This window comes from Pyrgilauda ruficollis, unplaced genomic scaffold (genome assembly GCF_017590135.1).
Source record: "Pyrgilauda ruficollis isolate IOZ18807 unplaced genomic scaffold, ASM1759013v1 scaffold35, whole genome shotgun sequence".
Classification (NCBI taxonomy): domain Eukaryota; kingdom Metazoa; phylum Chordata; class Aves; order Passeriformes; family Passeridae; genus Pyrgilauda; species Pyrgilauda ruficollis.
This window is the reverse complement of record NW_024524934.1, coordinates 7,557,801-7,584,073: the sequence shown is the minus strand read 5'-3', so window position 1 is coordinate 7,584,073 and position 26,273 is coordinate 7,557,801.

The following is a 26,273-nucleotide window of genomic DNA, read 5'->3' as shown; positions in this document are numbered from 1 at the left end:
CTGTGAGCATCTCACTTCTGTCACTACATACCCACCTCATGCTCTTATTCCTCTTTACTGTTTGCATCTTGGGAGGACTTACAGTCTCAGCCAGCTGTGCTGAGAGCCACATAAGAGTGTGATGGCAGAGTCTGTACCTCACAGTCTAGTAAAAGGAGGAAAGCAGCTGCAGCAATGATAAGAAATTAAATGATGAGACCTCTCATAAAGGGTCTTAAGTGATAGGCTGCTCAAGTCACATCTTTAACACTCTCTTAAGCACAGCAACACATTACTGCATACACACCTAAAGATTCAGACAGCAGAATGGTACAGGCAGCAGTCTCCAAAAGCACCCATGTTCAGATCCTCCTGAATTGGGCACTCAGAAGATTTTGATAATGCCAGTAGGTGCCTATGAAGGGTTTGCTGAGGAAACTTACTTTGAGAACTTCAGGGTGTTGGAGACACTCCAATCAAACCTTTAGTGCTTTAGTTTAAGCAGACCCTTAACAGCAGTTTTAGTCCCAACCTGTGAATAGAACATTTCTTCACTTAGCAGCAGCTCCTGAGAGGTGTTACCAGTAGCCTTACGCTTCTTCAGGGGCAAAGCAGTCACCCTAGAAATCTTTCAATTTGCCACCACTTTTGTTCAACAAGCTGGCCCTGACACAGACTGTAAGTCTGGTGAGCCTGCCACATCATAAATATGGGCACAACCTCCTCACCTGCACACCCAAGCCATGAGATCGCATTCCACATGTGCGTATTAGCAAGCTGTCCTAGGCTCAGTCTCCATCAGGCAAAAGCAATGCCTGTAGGTGGTTTAAAACACATAACAAAGGCTACTGGTGCTCAGGTGACTCCACTGGACATTCAGGGCTGACTTTTTCCAGGTTGCCAGTTTTCAACAAAACAGGATCACTTGCTGCTTTTAGATTCCAGGAGACAGTCATGGTAGGAATACCCTTTCTGCATCTCAGGCCGTCCAGAAACTGTGATTTCTGCTGCTGCAGTTGAGAATTTTGCCACTTTGAAATCATTGGAACTTCAGTCCTATGTTTCAAAGATCTCCAAGTACAGCAAGCTAGCTCTATGAGCATATGGATGCATAAAAGGGACGCAGAAACATTTTTGCTCTTTCTCCTTTTTGACCACCTCCCTATTATCCTACTATCCTTCCTTCCCCATTTACTGATCTGTTTGCTAGAGGCAACGTTGAAGAATCTTAAATGGGATATATCCAGCTGGGACAGGGAATATAGCTGGCAGCACCACGGCCTTCTTCTAATGGCCCCAGCTTTCAGTTGTCTTCTCCCTTGCCAGACGTCTGTCCTTCTGTAAGCATGGCTGGCTGCAGTCCATCTGATATGAAGATGATGTCTGGCAGCTCATGCTCAAAATAGACTCTTTGATGTAGCCCCTCATCCTTGCCAAACACCCCAGCACTAGGCTAAGGAAAAGGCAGGGCTATATTGTGTATACAACTGTATGATACAGGACTAATACACATATTTGTCCAAATATTCAACCAGCATCAAACCCAGCACCACTAGTTGTAATGGATCAGTGCCATTTCACATCAGTCCTCCTAAACAGGAGCAAGCTGTTCACAGCACGTTTAGCTGTAGATACAACAGAACTTCTAAAAAAATTCTTTATGAAAGACCTGTTTCCCTACTACCTTAATCATCCCTCTTTTGGGCAAAATTCCACTTTCATTTTATGGAGGTGATTTAGGACTAAGAAGTCTTAGAAAGCATCAGCAAAGTAAAATCAGGACTGCTCTGAAATCCAGCCCATAAGCTGTGTTGTTCAGACTCCAAATTCTCCCATATTATATAGATTTCTGATGTGCATCTCCGTGCATTCAGAATAGTATTTTCATTTATAGTTTCCCATTCTGTTCACACAAGTTACTACCATTCTCTCCTAGAGAGCAAGCATTTGTCTTTCTGCTATGTTTTCCTCCTCTACAGATGAGAAGGTCCTTCTGGACCATGGGGTATGGCAGTGCATAGGTCTTGCACACTTTTTCAGCAGCTAATTTTTCAGCTACTTGAAAAAGCAAGAATTTCAAAATATGCCTGCTTGAAGAAAAGCAACCTGTTTGTTTTCTTGCAGTAGAAATGACCCTGATTTAGTTAATAAAAAGATTGTTTATTTTTGGTGAATTTACATTTGTTGGCAGCTTGAATGTCACTCCAGCTCCACTGCTTCCCTGTCCCTCCCTTTCATGTGATCTGAAAGCAACTTTGGTTTGTTTCTCACTCACAGCAAAGCAGAGCTGCAATAAGAGCAAATGGTCCTTGGAAATCACAGTCACATTAGGCTTCTGTTCAAATAGCTTTTAGGGCTGCGATAATAGGAGGCATTCCTAATAACTGGTGACTCAGTGAGACCCTGCACAGAAGGCCTCCAAATGACAGTACACAATTTAGAATTTAATCTAGAAACAGTGGCGGTGATGAGATTCCAGCTGGGGACCTTCTGGTCTGGAGGCCAGCGCTGTACCAAACAGTCTACAGCAACTACTTTATCTGACCAGAAAGGGGATGAGTCTCCTCTCCCCTGAACTTCACTACAACTTTCAGGGTCGTGTCAGACCCATGAAGCAGAGAGGGTCTTCACTGCTGCCTTGGCTCTGGAGGCTCAAAACCTTGAACCATGGCACATTAAACTGCTAATATGTGGACAGCATCCAGTCATGCAGCATTAATACTAAAGTTAGTTCCTGAACACTGAATTTCAGCACACTTCGGTTCACAGGCCACCTGTATTGTGCCTTTGGACTGCCATTGGTCTGCTATAAATCTAGACTGGATGCTTGCCCAGAGAGAGCAAAGACAGAGTTGTCCCCATGCTCTCATTTCCACCCAGCACACCTCTTATGTCAAAATCACACCATGCTGCTAAGTATGACTTGTGCTTAGCAGCCCAGCAAACATAAAGAAAAGGTTTCCTTTTTTTGAGAGGAGAAAGCCATGACCCTGGTGGCAGAAAAATTATATTTTTTTTCTTAAAACAGAGACTTTGAAGACTTATTTTTTTGCCTTTGTGATGCGCAGAGAGGGGAACATGGCACAGACCTGTTTTTCCAAGAAGAGCCTTGAGTGGGCTCTGGAAAACAGGCAAACACAGTGCTTGGGAAGAGAGAGGCTAGATGAGGGCCTCTTGGGTACACACATATACCTCCTGCCCTCCTACTTAAAGTTCTTCTGATATGCTCTGGTAGCATCCAGTTGGAACAACAGGAAATCTCTCACACATAGCAGAGAAAAGAAAACTCCCCTTCAGGAAAGCAGGTTGAAAGGAGACATAATTGCACTCAGAGAGTTGGGTCCCACTTAGTGAAAAAAGCAGTGTGGACAATAAACTTCAAATAGCCAGGACAGCATTTACTGACTAGTGGGCAGACAAAACAAATACCAGTATTTTGGAATTTACCTTTTTTTTTTACTATCAAGGGTCTTCCAATGGGGTGCAATATTTGCTAACATTGAGTAATTTGAGTAATCCACAGATAGTTCAAAAATACAAAGGGTTCATTGCCCAGATATCTCTATTTAAAATAGCTTTGCTTTTGTTCATCAGTGTAAGGCACATGGCTGAGAAATGGCAAGGTGCCAAAATGAAACTGCTCCTAATTTTCAGAGGAGGCCACCGGCTAATTACACAGACTGCAGGTGTGAAGAGAGAAGCTCAAAGTAATCAATAGTAGTAATTAATCTGCTAGACTGGAGCTAAAGAGCTAACAGCTGGACATCAGAAATGGACACATGCAACAAGATCAGCAATAATTACCTCTTTAAATATTGAATTTCCATAGCAACAATTAAGCATATAAATAAAGGCTTGAAATCAAGGCTCCGAGGCATGATGCTGAATTGCAAACACAACATTCTCCGAATCAACCCTTTTAATAAAACAGTAACAATATGCTTGGGCTGGGTCGACTGGTCTCTGGTGCTAGTAGAAACTCAGCTTCTGCTGCCTCCAGATTTTTTGGCTGTTCTTCCTTGGCTGCTTCCAAGCCCTCAGGTTCTGCTGTAACTTCTCCTCATCCAGCTAGCATCTAAAGAGACCTAGTGCAACACATGCCTGCTACTCACCCCTTCTCTTCTAAGGCTGTCCATGTAACAGCTTTGTTTTTTCCTCTCTTGGGAGATGGCTTCCCTTCAGAATTCTCTGCTGGGGCACCATTTACTTTAGCAGTGCCATCTTGCCTGCATCAAAGCACTAGTTGGTAGGTGACCTTACTGCAGCTTTTGCTGGGCTGTCACAGATGGATCAAGGGCCAGAGGAACAGCTCTGCTGCTCATTATTTTCTCAGCTGAGTCTGTTCTGAGATGGCTTCCATGGACCGTGTTCTCTGCAGACTGTCCCTAACCAGGCAGCAACCACAGACCGTGTCACTGCAGTTCAGATGAATTTTAGCATCTAAAGCAGAGGAGGCCAATCTGCCTCCAGCTCCATCCTGCTTTACTGCAGGCATGAGTTGCCTTCTCCTTCACAAGAGTTAAATAGTTAAATTTCCAACATATTTGACAGGTCGCATAATAATTCACACCCCAGTAATAAGAAAGAAAAAAAATTAAAATCCACATGGCAACTATGAACAGAGTCTATACTGAAACACTGTCAGGGGCATTATCCTCCCTACAACTGCTACAGCACAAAAAAAACCTAAATCACACCTATAGAAATCCAATAGAAAAAAAAATAAATCCTAAATTACATACTTCAGTTTGATCCCTACATTCCCAGAACCAAACTTGGAGCTACATTTCAGGATAACTTGGAGAAAATTTCAGGATCTGTTTCTGCAATTTTTAAATTTTCTGTATTTTAAATATTCCTTTCTCCTATCACTTCATTAATCCTGCTTTCCAGGATTTTTTTATTTTCCTTAAAAGAGCTAGAAGAAAGGGACACATTTCTATAGGCCAATACTGGCTCCAGTCAGATAGCTCAGCTGAGGAACAGAAATGCCTTGAACTTTTCATTCCTTTCAGCAAAACATTATAAAGGTCCACAGTAAGTACTCTTAGGGTAGGACAGGGACCTATATTTTTTGCCTCAGAAGGCAGTGGCATTTCTTAATTACCCTCATGTATTGATTCACCCAACCATGTCAGCAATATTTCTTAGTCTCCACGGTCTGTAAATATTTCCACACATTGTGTTTCAAACTCTTCTGTAGTACAGATTTGTGATGTGCCTGTCATGCTATGATGTTTTACCAGTGCAGTGCTTCTGCAGCTTTGGTACTGACTGTGTTTTTTGTCTTTTTAACAAGTGTGCAGCAGTTCAATTCTCTGTGAACTCCCATTCATGTTGCCAGGTGTTACCAACTCATCTAAGTTGAGTTTGCTTTAAAAATTATATGCTTGGCTGGGTGACACATTTGACTTTTTATCAGGTGTATACAAATTATTACCTCAATCTGGCCACTAGCCCAAAACCAGCTTCAGGAGGATCACCTGCTTCTCTCCCAGGTTTTCATCCCTGGAAGAAGCAGCTCAGTTGTCCATAGGTGACACATCTCTGCCATGGAGAAGTGTTTGGGAGAGGTAGAAACAAGAAAAAAGCTTCTTCCTAAGCTCCACTCTAAGCAGCAATCCCATCTGCTCTGGCATCTCAGTGGTTGGTAGCTAAAGATCAACATTCAGGGACCACAGAGGTGCCTCATCCCGGTGGAATGCCAGGAAAGGCCAGAGAAGACAGGCTCAGCTCCCCAACAACAACAAAAAAAAAAAACAGCTAGAAAAAAAACCCCAGCAGATCCAGCCCTTCAGTGCCTCATATCCTCCATCGTATGAAAAATTATGCATTTACACAGTATGAAATGCTACCATTCTGGTTCAGGGATTGAAAATAGAGAGCCCACAGCAAGGTCAGCTGCGTGGGGCTGAAGATCAGTGTTTGTTCTTAACTGCTCTAGAGCCCTCCTGTGACACTTCAGCTAAACTGCTCACATCTAGCTTGTTGTACCCATTCATAAATATGGTGGACAGACACATGAAGAAATGCGATTTTCTTTCCTGAATCACCTATTTGGTTTTGACAATCGAGGATCTCTTTCTCAGGAAAGTTTGTCTAGATTAGGCAGAGAATTCAAAATTAGCCTACCTTCCCCTAAAATGGGCAGATACACACAGTGGGGGCCAAGGTGTATATAAAGGTCCTTCCCTATCACTGTACAACATCAGAGCTCACTAAATCAGGCACTCATGTTTTCTAGCTGTTAGAGGATTCTGTAAACAGTGCTTGACCCCAGTCAATCCTCAGAGTCTTTTTGCCAGTGACTGTTCTTGTACCACATCAGCAGCCCCTTCACATATGAAAATAAAATTGGAAAAAGCCTGTGAAACACTTCTCCCTCTATCATTCGGTGTATATCAGGAACCCCTGTCTGTGACCTGAGGAAACAGGGAAGCAGAGAAAGAGGGATCCTGTCATCTCAAGACACAAATGTAATAACCAGCAGCTATTCACTCTGCCCAACTCTAGGCAGTAAATTTAGGTGCCAGCACTGAGGGAGATAAGTCATCCTAAGCTGCCCGTATACCGAGAGAGGAAGTTACTCCTCTGAATTTGTGCTCAGAGGAGGATATTAAATTCTTGTTTGCCCTCTTCTGCCTGGTGCACTAAGCCTCCTAACATGCATGTTACGCATGACACAAGGCTGATATGTTCTAAGTCAATGTAGGCATGTGCTTAAAGGTGGAGTACAACTGTGTTTTGACAGAGCAGCAAAATAGTGTAGAAAAATGATAGTTTTTAATATAAGTATAGCTGGAAAAAAAAACTAGGGATGTGAAAGGGATTCTTCAGTTTCTTTTCCATTTAACTGTCTTTGGGGGAAGAAACCACAATAAGCTGTCAGGTCAGTGTCAGTTCATAGAAAAAATGCCAAGGCTGCCTTCCCAGGATATTTTGAGAGCATTCGCACTGGAAATACACAAGAATAAGAAGTCTCATGACATTTCTGCCAGTTCATGTCTGGATTGCATTATCATTTGAGAAGAGACGGAGTCCCTCCCAGAACAGAGAGTCATTTCCATGAAGAGCTGTGAAATGGAGCCAAGGCTTAGAGCATATCGAGGGGGAAGTGAGTGCAGCCTCAGGCCCCCAGATTGCCCTGCAGCAAGCGGGGCAGTCCCTCCAGGTCCTGCTGCTGGCAGCTGGGGGCAAAGCCAGGAGCCCTCCTTTCTGACTGAAAGCCACAAGCCTGTTTTCAACACTGAGCTAGGAACTTAACTTTAAAGACACTTCTCTCAAAACCAGAAAAAAATTGGCCTCTCCAAGTTCACATCTGCCTGTGATGGGCATTTATTCAGTCCTACCAAAAAGACTATCTCAGTCAAGTCTTCTCCCACAGGGAAATTAACAGAAAAAAAAAATTCTATCTTTGCTGCTTTAGCATGTAGGAGGAGTTTCTGCCTTCCCCTTGACCAGAGAAGGAGCCTGGAGGCATTAACCTTGCTGGACAAATGATAGCCTCTGCAAATACCTCTTCAGCACTATAAAAGAGTTTACAAATTTCTCATCCGGGAACAAGCTTGCTCACTACTTTGCAGAATCAAATTGACTTGAGTCAGGTATGTAGAAATTATGTGCAGGTGTATACACACACACACATATATATATATATATATATATATATATATACATATATACACACGTGTGTGTTTGTGTGTGTACATATGCACTCATGTGCGTACAACAAACAACTTCATCATTATTGTTTCAGTATAGAACAGACTTTCAGAGAAGCATCTCATTGTTAAAAGGTTAAGCTTAAATAGCCCTGCTCTCCCTGTTTCCACCTGGTCAGATTAGGGTTTCCCACTGCATAGCTGGCTCCTTAGTTCATCCTGTGCTTTCCATATACCTCTCAGCATTTTCCCCCCACAGCACACAAGGCAGTCAAAGAAGTGAGCTTTGTGTGTATGGTTGCTGGTTGGGACTGGTGGATCCTGGCAAGTGCATCCTCTAGCAGGGTACACGTGTTCCCTGGGCTGGCAGCCAGCCAGTAAATTCCAGCTTGGCCACCTGCATGTAGCATTCTGAGACACAAAGAAGATGAGGAAGCACAGCATTGTGTGCCAACAAGCAAGGACCATGCTGGATGGCAGGAGAGACAGAAGTCATCTGCTTAAAAAGCTCACAACTCTTTGCCTAGAAAATGCCACCCATGCAGATCAATATCAACCAGTCAAAGGTTTACCAGATGCTTTTGAAGTCATCTCCAACCCAAAGAAGCCACCAAAATGACCCTACAATTTGCTAAGTATTCTTTAGATCTATTTCATTGACAAAATGAGTCAATCTCCAGAAGAAATGTCTGCAACAGGACAGGGGTGGAATAAGCACTGAAGTTCCCATTTCTGCATGCTATCATAAGCCACTCGCTTAATGACTTCGTGTGAGGATATCCATTTTATCAGACCAGCTGGGCAAAGAGACATAACACTACACAGGCCTCCATCTCCTTGGATATCTATGAATTAGAACAACACTGTCACATCAGGCAGCTGCTGTTGAGTGAGTGTTAAGGTAGAAATGTGTATCAGTGTGACACATCACAGCCTGTAGATACTGAAGGAGACATTTCACTGAGGTCACATGTCTAGTGCCAGCAGACAGGCAGCTCCTTGCCACCCTTGGAAATGACCCAGAGCTTAATACAGAGCACCACTTCAGGGAGACTGACATGATATGATTATTCTCTGAATTGCAGCACAGCTCCACAGAAAAACACTACTCAGCTCACAAGGACTGAGAATTGAACTAAGTTCTGTTTCTACATATCCTCAGCTGAAGTCACTGCATGGGAGGTGAAGTGGGGGGGGGGTGGTGGTGAGAGGGAAGTTGTCACAGGAAAAAAAAAACCAGGTAGCCAAGTTTTTCCAGACTTGGTAACTTGTAAAACACTTGGACTACCATACTTGGAGATTAAAAACATGCAAAAGTAGCATAGGAGCATCTACTGTGACTGTGCAAATATCTGGCCTATATAAACCCAAGTCCTCATTACTGGTTTTGTTGTCTTCCTTCCAAGTATTATTACATCTTCTCGGACTTGAACTGTAAAATACTTTGAGAGTGGAACATTTCCTACTTTGGTCTTACACAGGATCTAGTGCAATGAGGCTCAAGCCACTATGCTACCAGAACACAACATCTTGAACACTGCTGTTCTCATACATGCTGACGCAGAGGACACCCAGTTTAAAACACGATGACAGCTCTAAGACCTTGGGGGCTTGATTCTCCAGATCTGTATGCTGACCCCTCCTGCCCCACCCTGCTTTACAGGTCCCCATTCCAGTTTGGTGGGATGCAGAGTAGGGGTGAACACCTCCATCCCGCCAGATGCCACTCAAGCACCTGTTTGGGAACACTTTCTCTTCCCACAGTTTAGCATCTTCAGTGTTTATAAAACTACATGTGTACAATGCTTGCCATGCTGTTCACACAGGAAATCAAAACTGTTTATTTTTGCAACAGGCAAATTGTGGGCTAATTTATACAGATGTATTTATTCAGTGACTCATTAACAGTAAGTATCACGAACCTAATTTACTGCAACATCAGCCCACAGATTGTGGCAAATTATATTGCAGAAAGAAACAGGACCCAGGTCTGTCAGAACTGACTTTTAGAACTGAGGTTTATTTTTAGCATCCATTTCACAGCCAGCTTTACATCAGCAGGATGGATTTTGTCAGTACTCTCTACCTATGCTTACTCACCTATCTTCAAGTCTTTTTTTATGAATTTCTGTTCTAGTGACAATTTTTTTTTTGCATGGCAAGACGTAACTGTTCCTGAGGATTAAATCCAAAAGTAGGGTAGGGTTTGAGTGCTTTAAAAGCACTTATGTAAAATGACATCAGTAATTGACTCCTTATACCTTAATCAAACCAAAGAAATATATCTGTATAAGTATCAGTATAAGGAAGGGAAATATTTAATTGTTTTAGATCAGCTTTTAAAATTAAGATTTATTTTGTCTAGGAAACAAGTGCAAGCCAAACATTTTCTTCAGATCCAGTTTGAAAAGAGTTTATATTTAAAGAACTTGCAGTGAAAGAAGATCAGAACTCAGGATGAACACTCACACATGCTGCAAAAGGGGACCAGCATCTTGCCTGCAATAGTCTAGTGGTCAGAGTATTCACCCTAGAGGCTAAAAAGTATTTTTCTTCCCTCCACCTGTTTCAAAGAAATTAAGTCATGCTCTCTAACCATCAGGAGAAAGTTATAACCATCAGGTTGGCTGCAGGGTATTCAGTTTTTCCTTGATTCTCTCCTATTGGAGCTGTTCTGCTTCTCAATGAATATGTATGAATTCATTAAGAGACAGAGAAAGAGAGACTAATTAGTACACTTAGCTGGGAAGGCTGGTTACCCTGTCCCAGTCCCTGCTCTAGTGAATCTCTCATTAACCATACAAAGAGGAACCAGGGGCAAAAACAAGTTATAAACATCCCCCTTTCCAAGCCAGAGCATCCTATAGCTTAGCAGGCAGAGGTCTCATGTGCACATGATTGAGTGCCTTGAGAAGCAGACTTGACACTAAAAGATGATACACAGTGAGCAATCTAACCTCAAAAACCCTTCCCCTCCCCATCTCTAAGCATTTAAGAGGCAGAAAAGAAGGGGAGAGGCAAATGTCCCATTCTGACTTCCAGACACACATTGAGAAAAACCATCAGTGCCTCCCAAAAGCTTCAGAAAACCTGTCCCTTTCCTTAGTTCTCCAGAGCAACACCTGTCAGCTTGGTTAGATGCTCCCAGAGCTTTTTAAAAAAAAAAAAATGCATATGTTTTGACTGCTGGGTTTTTCTCTCACCTTGCTTTTCCCAGATTGATTGCAAGCTTTAGTATAAACATTCATTTATTGCTTGCATTTAAATTTATACAGAGCCCATAAAAGATTAATACCTATCCATGAAGAAGACTTTTATATCAGTCAGATCAAAATTAATGAAACCAGTCGAGTTAGTAGGTGGTTGGTTTACATGTTTTTATTCTAACATTATCCTATCACGTTATACTACCCTGAAAGTGGTTTAATGTATTTTGTACGTGTTGTGAAATGCTTTTGTGGTCTCTTGCCACTGCACCCTGGTGAAAAACGCCCCCTGGTTAGAACTGTTTGAATAAATTACTAAATCAAGCACAAAGGAAGAAAGCCAGCACAGAAATTGGGGAGGAGGATAAATCAGTGTGAGGAGAGAATATATTCTTAGACACAAAATCCCTTGCATAATACTTTGCTCAATAGATCATATTTTCCTTTAGCATTGAGGGAAGAGGCTTTTTGCAGATTAGAACATTTTGGGCATTTGACTGAAGGCAGAGAAAGTTTTATTTATAAACAGAACTGCAAAGGAACAATAGGCACTAACATCTGTAATAATTTGTGAGTTATGTTTCTGAGTGTCAGCCTGAGAATATGAATTATTTCTTTGCAGACCAACCATTTCATCACCCAGTCTATGTCAACGAAAATAAGAACCCCTACACTACCTTTATTTGTCTTCAAGGTAAAACATGTACAAGATAAGGGCTTTTGTTTTGGGGATTTTTTGTTTCATTTTCTTTTCTTTTTTTTTTTTTTTTTTTTTTTTTTTTTTTTTTGAGAGCAGACATATTTTGTTACTGAAGAGCTTTTAAATCGTGGGGGAAGAAATAATTTCCTCTAACCCTTCTTTTTCTCTCCATTGAAGGTATAAAAACTGTGCTCCACCTGTTAACACTCACAGACCAATAACTTAAATTTTTGGCACTTATTTATAGACTCAATAGATCCATCCACACCTGCTTTTCCCTTAATTAGTTGACTACCCAAAGGCTGCAGACTGGCTGCTGCCAGCTTCCTGTGCTAATAGGAAGATCATTTAGGGCTGATGTAAATCACAAAATAAATGAATAAATAGATCTCATGCAGAAACACTAACAAAGGAAATATTAACACAAGAGGGGAGAGAAATAACTAAAAGTGAAAGGGACGTGTATTGCTGGGGAGGGTTGGTTGCTTGGATTTGCTGGATTTTTTGTAGTCAAATCTGAGAAACATTTAAACCTTTAAAACCTCTTTAGGGTCATACATAAGCAGTGCAGGGCCCAAGTTCAGTACTCTTGCACTACTTCCACAAGAGTTTGGGATCACCAAGAAGGAGATGAAATCTTTGGCCTCTTCCCTTTACACATTTTATAGAAGAGAGCTATTGTGGTGGTAGAAGTCAAACTATTATTAGACTAGCTATTACTCAGAGGGAGGAAAATGCTTGAGAGAGATTTACTTTTCACTGTGCTATCAGCTGAGATGTTAGAATAGTAGGCGTTTGAAGACTAAAATGACAGGAACATTGTAAGCACCTAAGCAGGATTTTTGCTTTTTTTTTTTTTTAAGAAAACACTTGAGTCCTGTTTTTCCAGGCTAGTAACACAGAGGCATCATTTACTACATTTAGCCAGTGAACATCCTAGCAAAGAAGTTAGTCTCTCATCCCCAGATAGGGACACTGTTGAGGCAACATCCTGTTTGAACTTGAACCTAACCCATTTCAAAGGATGGAATTAACTCCAAACAAGGGCTGCAACTTTCACCGTATATAGTGGTTTTCTTGAGAGCTCTACTGCTTTTAAGTTCCTGCCTTAACACAAGAGGTACAGCACCCAGGACAAGGACACCCTCATCCATCATATGCCCTCCAGACAGAGCCGTAATTACAAAATCTGGTCCTACTACTGCTCAGATTGTTCAAAGTTTTATTTTTAGGAGAGCGGCTCCAATAAAGCACTCCAGTCATACTGTTTCCAAGGCTCAAAGGAAAAAAATTGCCTGGTGGTGCATGTTAGGACAGGAGAAGAGGAAAACTGTGTAATTAAATACCTAAGGATGAAATAGAACAAGTAGGATAGTAAGAAATAATTACTCATTTGAAGGTTTGCTTTGACCCGCTATTCTGCAGTCACACCTATTTTACTATTCTGTTACCATAACCCATTTTGTTCTGCTTCTAGGCTCAGACCTATGATATTACATTAGATGAATTTCCCATGTTGTCCTTTTCTGTTTGGGAAGTAGTATAATTATAGTGACTGATCTGGGAGAGCAACAGTTTGAAAATGTTGCCTGAGGCTTACCAAAGTCCCATGACTTGTTAATAAATCCCTTCTCTCCCAGGCGCTTTTTTTAGCGCCTTCTTGAAATAATGTTAGCACTTCATTGCAACGTTTGCCTCAGTTTGTGGGTTTGCCAAAATCCAGGGATAAGAGAAGAGGTTCAGGTGCATCTGACATATCAGAGGGCCAGCTTGGCTCACACACAGGCCAGGAAATCTTTCTTCAAAGAGGTCTGAAATCTCCGCTGACTCAGACTACACCTTACCTGAAATGCAGGGAGGCAGGATGGAGATGTATCAGCCTGCTGTTGCAGCCCCCACAGGAGAAAATACTGAAGACTTGGAGAGACAGACCATAATTTTGAATTCCTTTCCTCTTCTGCTAGCCCACAGACATTTGAAAACATTTCTATAATTTCCATTACACAGTAACAAAATTGATTTTGTTACAAAAAAAAAAGAACACGACCACTCGATCACAAGACACCCTATTTCCTTTTTAGTGATATACATACCAAGCAAACCTATATGTTAACTTCAACTGCTTAAGTCATCACTATTTTCAACAACAACAAAAAAAAAGATTAACAAAAGCCTTTTCTATTACTATTGAATAAACCTGGGAAATTCACTGACAAATACCTTTGCTATCAGAAAGCCTGGGCTGCCCAGTAATATGTATCAATCTGGATAAGCAATCCTTTGAAAATAAGAAACTTCTATTTGCACAACTGTTTCTTGACCTTGGTTCCCCAGCAACACGCTTTGTAGAGATGCAAGGAAAGGAGGACAACCACTGATGACCACAGTGAGACAGCATCCAAGGCCTTCCTTGTGCCAGTGCTAACTGCACTGCAGGTGTGCTGTGCCAGAGGGAACATCTAACCCACACCCAGGCACACAGCCTACAGCAGCACCTCACTCCAGCACTAAACCTGTAAGTCCATGTTATCTTTTGCCTTTCTACCATGAAAACCTCATTTCTAGGTACATCTCCTTACTGCATCTTGGTGCTGAAGTGAAATTCTGAAGTTCCCCCACATGCATACGCACACACAGGTATGTGCATTCAGTTTCTCTTCTCACCCACCCTGAATTTTTTTCCTTTTATCCTCCAAGCTCTGCCAAACTCCAGCTAATCCTTCCACTGTTCAATACTGCTCCAGCTAATACAGTGACTGCAGCTGGAGTGGTTGCAGATAATTCCCAGTGAGCAGCACCAGCTCCAGGGGGCCAGAGTTAATGTTTTATTGGCATGTACGTTGATTCTGTACTTCCTGGATTTGAATTTTCCATTTGGAAAGGTCCCTGCTACAACTGGGTCATCTTCATTCTGCATTAATAGGGATTTGTTTGGGTTTTTTCCTTACAACCCTCAGAGCTCCTTTGTGGTAAGGTAGCTGTAATTATCTTCAAAGACTTTCTTTCAGAGTTTTTAGCATCTCACATTGCATATCACCTCTAGAATCAAACTGAGATTTGTAAAGCAAATTACATCCCAAATACTGAATGCAGAAAGCTGTAAATGTAATTTGACCAATAGAGACATCTACTTACAAAAAAAGCACATCTCTGCTGCATAACAGAGTGAGAAATCCCAGTGCTAGGTATGGGGGGAGAGGCTCTGCATGTGCTAGGACACCAGGATAGAGCCAGAAGCTCATTGTAGCTTTCAGGCAAACATTCAATTCCTTGGAAGCATACTCCAATCACTTAAAGCAAGGATGATGACTCTGCAGCAGGTTGGAAAGCTATGGTGGGCTTTAAACCATCACCACTCCTAGGGATATGGGATAAGTATCACCCTCCTTTTCTATCCTCGTGAACAGCCCCACTGGTGCAGCCCCAGTGGGAGGAATTGGTGATTCTCCCACCCCACCACCATCAGATAAGCAGCTCCTTTCCCCAGACCCTCTGGACAAGGTTGGCATCCCCAAAGTCACACTCCTCCCTGGATCCTAACAAGTAGCCAGCCAGCAGGAGCTGCCACAAAGGAACCCAGATGAGCCCACCAGGAGCAGGTCAGCGCTGTACAAGCCCTACCAAGACAGCAGTGCTGGCATTTCACCATCTCAGTCTAGGGAAAGCCAGGCAGGGGTGTGTCACCCTCTAGAATAAAAGCCTACAAGCCCTGGTTGACCACCTGCTTCAATCCTACTTCCTGCTTCCACACAGTGTGCCCTGGGGGAGTCTTCTTCAACACTATGCCAAGCTGTAGCATTATGACTTTATTCTGGTGGTTTGGCACAATTTCAAGATTCTCCGTGCCTTGTATAAATGTAAACTTCCTGCTGAGGCTGAGAAGAGGGTGAAAAAGGTTCTGCAGTTTCTCCTTTTCATCATTGCTCAGCTGTAAACCATTGTAGAGCAGACAAAGAAGAAAGCACACAAGCCCAAGGGGACCACAGAGATGAGTGGGCAGTGCCAGCTAACCCTGTGTGAGGTACCTGCTCTCACAAAGGGAAGGCCCCTGTTAACCCCAGGCTTGCAGCATGCCATCAGCATCACTATGTTCCAGCAGGGCAGAAGGTGGCAACTTCCTCTCCTCCTCCTCCTCCAGGCTCCATGACCACCCTTTTCCTTGCCTTTCTCCAAACTGACCACCTCTCCAGCTGCAAAGCAAAAGTTTCCTCCCACATACCCTGTGAATGTGTTCTCCCACCCAATGCCTAGAAACTTGACCAAGCCCAAAGCATTTAATCTCAACACATGACAGTGTCACCATTGCTACTACACATGAAGCACACCTGCCCACAAATGAGCAGCCACTTACAGGTGATGCCTCTGGGATGGCTTAAAAGCAATCTCAGGTTCAAGCCAGCTATATTATATATTAAAGCCTGGAGCTGGAGTTTTCCTTGATCATCACTAAAGAACACAACAGCCTTCACTAGATCAGGCTGAAGGATGTGGACAGAGTAGTTTATACTGACCTTGATCAGAGGTTGCTCATTCAGCAGCACAGGAGATGTCAAAATTTGGCCAAGCATTTCTCCAGAATGACCCAGTTGTTTCAACACTGACAACCAGGGGTAATATGCTGCTTTTTCCTCTTCTCCCTCCCCCCCTAACTGCAATGTCACTGGGAAAAAAGTTCCCTTATCTAGTAAATAAAACAACCTTTAGTTTTGACTCACTCTTAGGAATAAACAGGGTTGAGCAAAGCTTATTTCTTGAGAAAATTCTTCCACGTCCTTTATGTCCTATCCTATCCTGCTGCAACACAACATGGATTTTAATTCCTCAACTAAAATGTTTGGCTTCTGCATTCCATGCAGAAGTTTTTAAGTAGAGACCACTTTTTTATCTATTCCTACAGCTGCTTTCTTACAATTACATTAGCTATCTATTTATTTTCCTGCTAAAAAAAAAAAAAAATTGTCAAACCGAACAACTCACCATTATGTCTCTTAAAGTATATATGCACTTTTCTATAAAGCTCTGGAAATTCTACAGCATTTCATGTCCTTCTTCTCCTAATAAGACTCATTTTAAAGGGCACCAATATTCCCAAAGAAATGGTGCAGCCTTCTCTTACTGCACCAGAAAACACATTTCAAACATAAACAAGCTAGCAGCAACCATATCTTTGCTTGGCAAACGGAGTAGTCTCATCACTTAGTCCTGTTCATAGCAACACACAAAGGAGTACTCTGTAGCCAGGGGTAATAGCTGATCCCATAATCTGGCAGTAACACTTAGAAAGATTAATTACCCTATTAAGATCTTAGACACTACTAAGAAAATCTTTGTATAAACCTTTTAACTCACAACAAATGCAGCATATTTGGTGCCATGAGTTTGTTGCACAATAAAGGTTCTCACCCTCCCACACTTGCTCAGTTTAGTCTCTGTCTTCCATACTATATAAACACACATACACACGTGCTCTCACACACAGCCCTTCTTTCCTTTTTTTTTTTTTTTTTTGCTTCTTTTTTTTTTTTTTCCTGTTTTCCCAATACAAAGGAATAAAGTACAAGTGTGTTTGGAGCAGATAAAGTAAAGACTCCTTCTGTCCCCAAATTGGCTGCCTCAGAGATTAAGCAGCAAGAGCAGACACTCGCTGATTCAAAGGCTGCTGCTGTGTCAGAAACCAGAGGCACCTAAGCAGATTCAGGTTGTAAACCCTACACAAATTATACATCCAAAAATATAAGGAGAGTTAAATTATAAAAGCACGTTATCAAAAGACACCTTCTAAAGTACATGGTTCCTGATTAGCACCATCAGATGCCAATGCAAAATAGCTCGTCACCTTGGCACGGCCTCCCACTTCCACACTATCTCACTCTCTCACTCTGTCCTTCTCCGCCACATCGTCACCAGCAAGAAAAGCTGCAACAGTGTGAACAGACTTAGATAAAGCGAATGTGAGGCATCCAGCAATGTTTAAGATCACCATTACTGCCCCGGCTATCCATAAGGCGATTGCATGTGATTAAAGTCTGGCGCAAGGGAAAAATCTGTGCCTCGGGCACAGCCTGTGGGGAAGAAGGAGGGGCCTCTCCTCTGCTGGGAAGCAAGTGGGAGGATGCAGGCAATAACACTTTACCTGCACCCTGCTTCCCTTATTTCCTTCTAGGGACTAAGCGCCAGATTTTCCACTAGGGGAACACTTGGCCTGAAAGTCAAAGATGTGGTTTAACATTTCACAGTCCTTTTCTGAGGGAGCACTTCAAAAAGAGCACTGTAAAATCTTTGATACTTCTGTCTTGTAAATGAAGTGGTGGGAGCAACTCCTACCTTAGATCCTAAATGCAACAGGCATGAGCAGTAACTTCCAGTTGCCAGCACACTGCCCAAACTACAAAAATCACATCTGCTTTGATACATTCCCCCTGAATGCTTGTTGTCTGAGCTTACTATTTTGATTTCAAAATATATCTGAAGAAGCTGACCTTGGAAACATACCAGGAAACAAAAAATAATAGCATTCACATCCTAAAGCATAGTTTTCTTATTGCTCATCACCGCTTTTCTTGATAATTGCCAGGCCCCAGTTTTGTCAAGGATGATTTCATTTGTTAGCGGATGGCGCGGGTGGGTGAGGGCCAGCGTTCCTGGTACACAGGGAATGCGACACAGCTACAGTCCTTCACCAGGGGTTGTCTGAGCATCTTTTCTTATTCCCATCTGACACCAGCCACACAAGTAGCTGCTGCTTTGCAAATCAGACCCAAGTGCCCAAGCAGACTCGTTGCATTTCCAGAGCTTTCCCCACAAATACTCTCAGTTAAGCACAACCCACTGTGCAATCACATTGTTCATCTATAAGAAGTCAATGGCATTATGTGCAAAAGCCTACACAGAGGATGACCCATTTCTTCCTCCCTGACATCTGGTAGGTTTTGTGCAACTCAATGGCCAGAACAGAGTGCAGTAACTCTAATAATCTTCCTCTGCCACATCCAGGTCCCTTTCAGTGCCTTATGGCCCGCGCTGCTCCTGCCGCAGCGATTATGGAGACAGCAGTTGCGCTGTAATTAGGATCCTCCTGGGCAAGCCAATCTGAGTTAGCAGCAGAGGCCAGCTGCTCCACTGCCAGCCACATCTTTTTGGCACACCCTCCTCTCGGGCACTCATTCCCTCCTCTCTTCCCAAGCACCGGCAATGCTCGGATGGGCTTTGGATGGAGAAATTTGCCTCCTTTCCACCACTGCCAGCCCCATCCAACACTGCAGCCAGACAAAGCTTTCCCCAAGGAAGTCTGAGCCCGGAGCACAGCCCAATACCCCCCTGTTCTGTCCTGCAGGGACCTGCTGCTGTTTCAGCCCTTTCATGCTGTTTTCACTGCCAGAAGCCACATTTTGCACAATACGGATGTGCACGTTCCTTTTTGCATCAAAATATAAAGGCAGAAGGAAGGAGGGGGTGCATGTTCAGTGCAGTTCTACCCTGTCCTTTTCCCCTCCTGCTAATGACCCAGACATTTACAAGTTTGACCACCTCTGAGTCACACATTAAGAATCTCTTTATAGTTCCCTCTTTTAATTTTTTCCAGAGTTAGAGTCCTGCACCATTTCATTTCATTATGAAAGAAAAAAAGTGTTGACTGTTTTGTTTGATTTCTACTGCTACCAACAACATATAACAGCTTTTATTTAAGCGTATAAATAAATTTAAAAAGAAAAAAAATAATAAAAATCCACACACACGTCTTTCCTCTTGACTTTTAGTGTGTCTCTGTTTCTTATCTCTTCAGGCTTGAGCAACAGACAGTCTATGGTCACATTCATTCTTAGTCAGTTTTTCTTTCTATTTTTATTATTATTTTATTTACTATTTTTATTACTATTACTTCCATGCTGCAATGAACTGCCTTTACCTTTTTTTCTTTCATTTTTAACATTATTAGGGGGAAAAAAAAAAAGGTCTACTGTCATCCCTCAAGAGCACCCCCTCAAAAGCATATCTACCAAGAGATGGCAACACCTTTGCCTGCAGCATTTTACAGCACAGTACTATGACCATGGCCATCATAAAAAATTCTAGAGCAGAGATACGTGTTTAGTTTTCTTCTTACAGGGACAGTAGCTCGTTCTGACATTCTGTCTAATTTAGAGAGAATGGTTAAATTCTGTCTAATTTAACCAAACCACACCTTGTGGGGAAAATGGATGGTCCCCTTAATTGCAGATGAAGGTAAAAACAGCGTAGCTGCTCAGTGCCTCTCTGGTGACAAAGCTGACCTTGGGTAATTCTCATAATCACAAGTCTAGGGCAGACTGGTGAAGAGCTACCAGGTTTCAAGAAATAGGTTCTGAAAGCAAAGGGAAGTTGTTCTCCAGTACTTCCCAAGCTGTCTTTACAACCGTGTTCACGTTGCTAGGTTGAAATTGCCAAGATATTGCTCTTAAACTAATTTCAATTTGCTGTGTTTTCAATTAAAAAGAAGGGGTGTCTGTGGTGCAATGCTTCAAGAATACAAAAAAGTTTCTATCTGCTTCTGTTAAAGATTGGGCTTGGTTTTTTCCGTTAAATTCTGTCGAAGGAAAACAGCCCACCTACTACAATTCCACATGTTCCTCACCTATCAGGTCCTAAGAGCATCTGCTCTCCTGCCTGGAGTGCATGGATCGAGCAGACCGGAGAGGGTGATAATTCCGTGTAGTTTTCCTCCCTCTAGCGATGGAAACCGAGATTGCGGGTCACCCCTGCTCTGAAAGAGGACAAGAAGGTATAAGGAAATACCCCCCCAAAAGTTAGGTACGCTGGAGGAGCCCGGTGACCCTTCAGACCATCTCCCAGACCCTAGCACATGAGTTCTGTGCCAGGAGAACCACCATGTGCCAGCCCATGGGCTCAGGAACCCTGCTGTCTACTCTCCCCTTGCAAATAAACCCTCTCTGCCAAGAATTAGGGACAGAATTTTCAGCCTTGACCCAAGAGACATCCAAGTGCATTTCCTTCCAGAGACAAGAACAAAATGGGGTGATAAGCGTGAACAGCTCTGGCTCATCCGCTGCATTTTGCCTGGATTTAACGATTGTGGGGCTCATAAAAGAGCATGTGTCTTCACAGGGCTTCTCAAATATTTACAGAATGTATTTGGTATCCCCTGCTAATAATAGCCCATTAGGTCCCCAGATAGAGTGCGAGAGACTGAGGCACTCTTGTTCTGGTTGCTATTTCGCGGCCTTGCTTCACAATGCTGAAAGGCTCCTCAGTTCTTGTAAAAGGGTAAGAGACAGGGAAACAGATTGCAGAGGTTCCCGAAGCTGTTATTTTAGGAAACACTGCTTCATCGGTGGAATTGCATGCTTTCTCCAACCAGAGTTCGGTGAGGTTCACACTTACTTTGCTTCAACTTACTTGTTGAAATTAAGAATAAAACCCCACAGAAGTGGACAAGTTTGATTTCTTGAGCTTACTCCTCTGATGTGAAAATTACTTGTTTTGACCACAATGCACTTCTGATATCAGATGCCAAAACCAGAAAGCACCATTTCAAAGCTGCTTGTCCTTGGCAATGAGCCAACTAAAGCCTGCCTATGCAATGGGCAAAGCCAGAGTCTCGTCCTTTGCCCATAGGGTCAATCCTAAACTACATGGGGCTACTCAGATTGGAGGGAGGGAGTTTATCTTTGATGGTCTGGGATGATAAGAGCCAAACAGGTCTTGTGGGAGTGCTTTCCAGGGAAGGACATACAGGAGAAGCCATATTTCCCACACCCTTCCTTTGATCTCTCTCACACACACACAAACACAGGGGCCCCAGGGGCCTGAAGGTCCCGCTGCAGTAGGAAAAGGAAGTCAACAGCATCAACCCTCTATGAAATCTCCGTGGGAACAAGAACAATGAAGAGGGGCTACTTTGTATTGCCCATTCCCATAGCAACCCAAACAGAGTTCCTCCCATCCCATTCTACATCCTCTCCCCTCAAAAGCTACACCTCTGGTCTCTCTCTGGGGACCCTCCAGCTTCATATCTGCAGTCCAGAGATAGAACCTGAGCTAAGATGGGGTCCAGGGACAGACCTGTGCTGCTGGATGGAGATAATCACTCCTGCCTCCACATCACTGATGCACACAGGGTCCAGGATCAACGAAATCCAAACTCCTACCCTAACAGGGGTGGTTAGTCCCTCTTTCACTCCTTGTATCCAGCTGCAAACATTAGAGAGGGACCAGGCCTGCCTCAAGCTGCAGGTCTTGCTTGGTGCAACAGGACAGTTACAGCCTGCAAATGAGACCCAGGTCTCTCCTAAGCTTCGCTCAAGTCCCACTCAATCTCAGTTTGACTCCAGCATGCAATTAAATTCTGTCCTAAGTGAGAACACTCTTGTCAACTAGGTTTACAAACACAGTTTGTCCAAAGTGTGTTTTAGGAGCAGCAAACTGAAGAGAATGGCTGCTGTCAGGCATGGTGCCAAAGGCATCACCACCAAAAACAATCCCCTGGGCAGCAGGGTGGGAAGCAGGTTGATCCCAAACTGAGCTGGGAAGTTTTCTCCTTCCACACATGTGCTTTTGGGCTTTTACCCCTTTTCTTTTTCTTCTTTTTACCTCCCCTGCTTCCTTCCCCCTTCATGATTGAGGGGGAAGAAACAAAAGTCACCAGCTGTATTTTGGTTGCCAGAAGCATTAACAGCACTGCTCAGTCATGGCAGGGGTGCTCAGTGGGGCACATCTGGGGTTCCAGGAAATCTGGAGCAGGGCCAACCCTAAAGGAAGCACATCTCTCTCCTGTTTTCAAGAGCACAAAGGCAGGCACACCAAGGGCAGAACCATATTTTGTATTAAAGTCTTGCATAGGATGACAAGGCAGCCCAAGCAAGGAGATTTGATGCATAAGAACACACATAAATGCCTTTCTCTGCTGGCTTTATGCACCTGGCTTCATACCAGGCTGTAAACAAGTACCCTAAAGCCAAAATGATGCTTCATAACTCAGAGCGCCCCACACAGAACAGGCACTGCACAGAAACCATTTGCAATGCATTTGTTGTTCCCCGCACATAGTGCTGCTCTGGGTTGAGCCCAGGTTCTTACTGGGACAGAAATGTATTGACTCAAAAGCCTACAATACAAAGTGAAATACTCAACAGCCATGGGCCTGCACCCTTCCCCAGAGCACAGCAAGTGGCACACAGGGAAAAGGGGGGAGATTCTTCTAAACAAGTCTAAAAACTACCCTTAACAGCCAAAAGACGTGTTAACATTGGCACCAAGAAGAAGCAAGGATGAGTCCGCCAGTTAAGGAAAAAAGACATGTAACTGCAGTGGAATTTCTAGGAATAGCTTCATTTCTCGTCTCCCTCAAGAATTCATGTGAAGAGCTGGAAATACAGAGGATGAAGCTAGGCACGCACAGATGTCCCAAGGATGTACTGAGGGATGTGCCAGGGCAGCTTCTGCAGGCGCAGTTCCCTGCAGATGGTTGTTGAGTACATCCATATTAGTCCAAGGGTGTTTCTGCACACCACTGAAGTCAAGGAGATGGAGCAGGGTTGCACAAGCAGAGGTTGTATAGAGAGCCCCCAGGTCTTCCCCCCTCCCAGTCACACCCCTTCTTCCCACCTCAACCAGAACTGGCAGTCCCACACGAACACAAAGGGACAAGCTCTGACCATCAGCACTGTAGAGTTTGCATTGACTGGGCATTGCTGCATTTGATTCACAAAAAATTATCTGCCTTAAGCACTCTTCCACCACATCCTACAGTGAGAACCATTCACTTTGGGCTGCTGCTGCCTCATCTTCTTGGGCAGGTCCCTTTGCTTAACCATTTTCACCCTGTTGGTCGCCATTAGCTTCCTCCTAAATCCCAAAAGTTCCTACCACCAGTCTCTACCATCTGGGAGCACTCATCTACTGGCATCCCATAGGACACCCTAAGACCTACAATACTGGGAAGAACAGATCCAAAAATGCGTGCAAAAGGTGCACATTTGAATCCAAATTGCACCTGCTTCCAAACTAGCCAAGCTGAGTCTCCAAGGACATCACCACAAAGCAGCCTGTGTCATCAGAGACTGGAAGACTTCCAGACTGTGGCTATTTAGGTACTGGACCCACTCTGCTTTGGTCCCTCCCATTCAAGCCAGTAGCAGCATGGGGACACATGCTTTTGGGTGACTCAACCTTCTCCATTCCCCATATCTAAAAGGAAACCTTGGAACAGTCCAATGCTCCATTTCAGTTCAGTTCTTTTGAAGGCAACAAACATATGCATGAGTGTGAAAGTGAACACATAAGGAAGATAGGTGTTGCAGAACATACATGGATACACTTTTGGTTTATGTGCATTTGATTCACGATGATTAAAGCATCACCAAACACATCCCAGCAGCATTTAACAAACCACGAGCCACTCCTGGTTACTAGATACAGTAATTTTCTTCACAGATACTGTGATTTGTCCTTCAGAAAACTTCACAGCCTTGTCATGAATCTCTATGATTTACAGTACCTGCTGCTAGCTGGAGCTCACAGATGGAGCGCCAGTACTCCAGACTGACAATACGCAGCCAGTAACGCTGAGCAGGGATGTGTCACCTCTATAAAGGTTGAAAATAGGACAAAAAATATCAGAGAACAGAATAAACTTCTAATAGAGGCTATTTTAGTTCTCTAATATGAATATTCAGGCTTAATTTGGTATTTTACATGGGGCCAATTAGACATCCACAAAAAGGCACAAGACTGGTTTGCACTGATGAGTATTCTGGGTTTGTATTTCTTCTGTCAGCACACTTAGTTGCTTGTTATTTTACAGTCAACTTACAGGTATGTTTCCAGGGAGGTAGCAAGGAAGGGAACATATTATCTTAAAAAGATATTAAATTCCATCAACAGACCATTCTTTCCCACTTACATATGCAAGTTTGCTTAACTAGGTTGCCTGCCATTTTCAAACACCAGAATTTCAATTTATCTACCAAATTAAACAGTTACCTTTGTACCCCAGGGGAAAGCTGCACAGAGGGAGGAAAAGGGGGAAAACACATACACATGGGCACACATGCACGCTTTTCTGGCTTTTAGAAATAAGGAATAACTTTTTTTTTTTTTTTTTGTTATAGCAGCATCAAATCATCTAGAAGAAAAAAAAAACTAAACTAATTGTGAGATTTACCAGTTAAATCTAGCTGTTCCAGCAAGGGTATAGGGTGCTCAGAAGGGAACATGCAACTGGCTATCAGTGGAAGTCTCTGCTACATCAGTACTGTGAGCCAGCGCTTCTCCATTTGTGGCACAGCCTGAAAGGGACTGCATGCCTGTCTGTCATGAGCAGATCACTTGAGAAGTGATGAGAAACATTTCTAAAGGAATGATGAGAAGTGTCAAAACATTTTAAGTGTTAAAAGCAACAAAAGATTTGATTTAGAATTTTATTCCTCTATCCAGCCAGAGCTATTGTCATCAAGGATGCCTGAACCTTCTCAAAATTTTTTCCCTTTTTTTCTTTTTCTTCTTTCTCCCTCTACTAAATTTAAAAAATATTCCTATCATTTCCAAACCAATGACAGGAAATGAGGATCAAGGAAACTGAACCCTCCTAGCAGTCAATGCAAATTTGAGCAGACTTGCTGACACACATTAGAAGACAGAGAAACTACTGACATTAAGAAGTGATAGAAAGTTCTCAGCAGCCTCTCACAGGTGCTATAGACTCAAGGAGAAGGACACAGAAGATGGGCCATGCATGTCATTCACATGCTTACTTTGCACATTGAAAAATCACAGAAGAGGCCAGAACAACTTCCAGTCCCACCTCAGCAGCATGACCCCAGCAACAGCTCCGTTTTAGCATTGATAACCAGAACTCTGCAGGGTGGCATCTTCACCTGAGGAGGTTCAGGCCATGAAGGGGACACCACACGTGTTCAGCAGAGCTCTGTGCCTGAAGGGCCGTGCTCTGTGGAAGGGGAACTGCGGGGCTTAGTGTCCATCACTGCATGCACATGAGAGTGCAAGGGCACAGCCATGGCAACCACTCAGCAATTTCAGGTTAAGAGGGAGAATTGAAAAGCATAGCAAATGGTCAGGATAAACAGACCTTTATTTTATCTTTTTCAGAGCATATCTTATAAGCAAAACTACAATGACTACACCAATACCAGCCTGCACAGCAGCTGGCCTCCAGTGTTCTTTCAAATGCTACCTTCACAAAAGTCAGAGCTCTTCCCAGCTAAGAAAGTAAACAAGCCATGTTTGCCCTATGACAAACTTGTAGCTGACTTGGGAACACATTGCTAAGCTCTCACTGAGAGAGAAAGTAGTGCTTGTGCACTAGGTTTGGCTCCTGGGGCACCCTGGTCCCACAGGAGTTTGCAAAGGCAGCAAACATCAGTCACGATCTTATGGGTTGAGGACAAGATTCAGGTCATGAAAGGGGTCTCAGATAGAGACAGGTCTTAGAAGAGCTCTGCATCCTCCAAAAATCTTTAAGGAACTGGTTTTTCCTAGGAAGAAGGCAGATTTTAAGTGACCAATTTCCAAAAAAATAAGAACCAAAAGGAAATTGTATTACAGTCTTCTGTTCTCCTTACATCTTTTACTTCTCATTTCCTCTCACACACTGGGAACTCCCTTCTAATCAACTTAAAAAAAAAAATACCACACACACAGAAATAAAGAAAAGGGCAGCCTTGGGCCTGGTATCACATGCTTCCAAGACAGGCAGAAGCTTTTTTCAGGGGA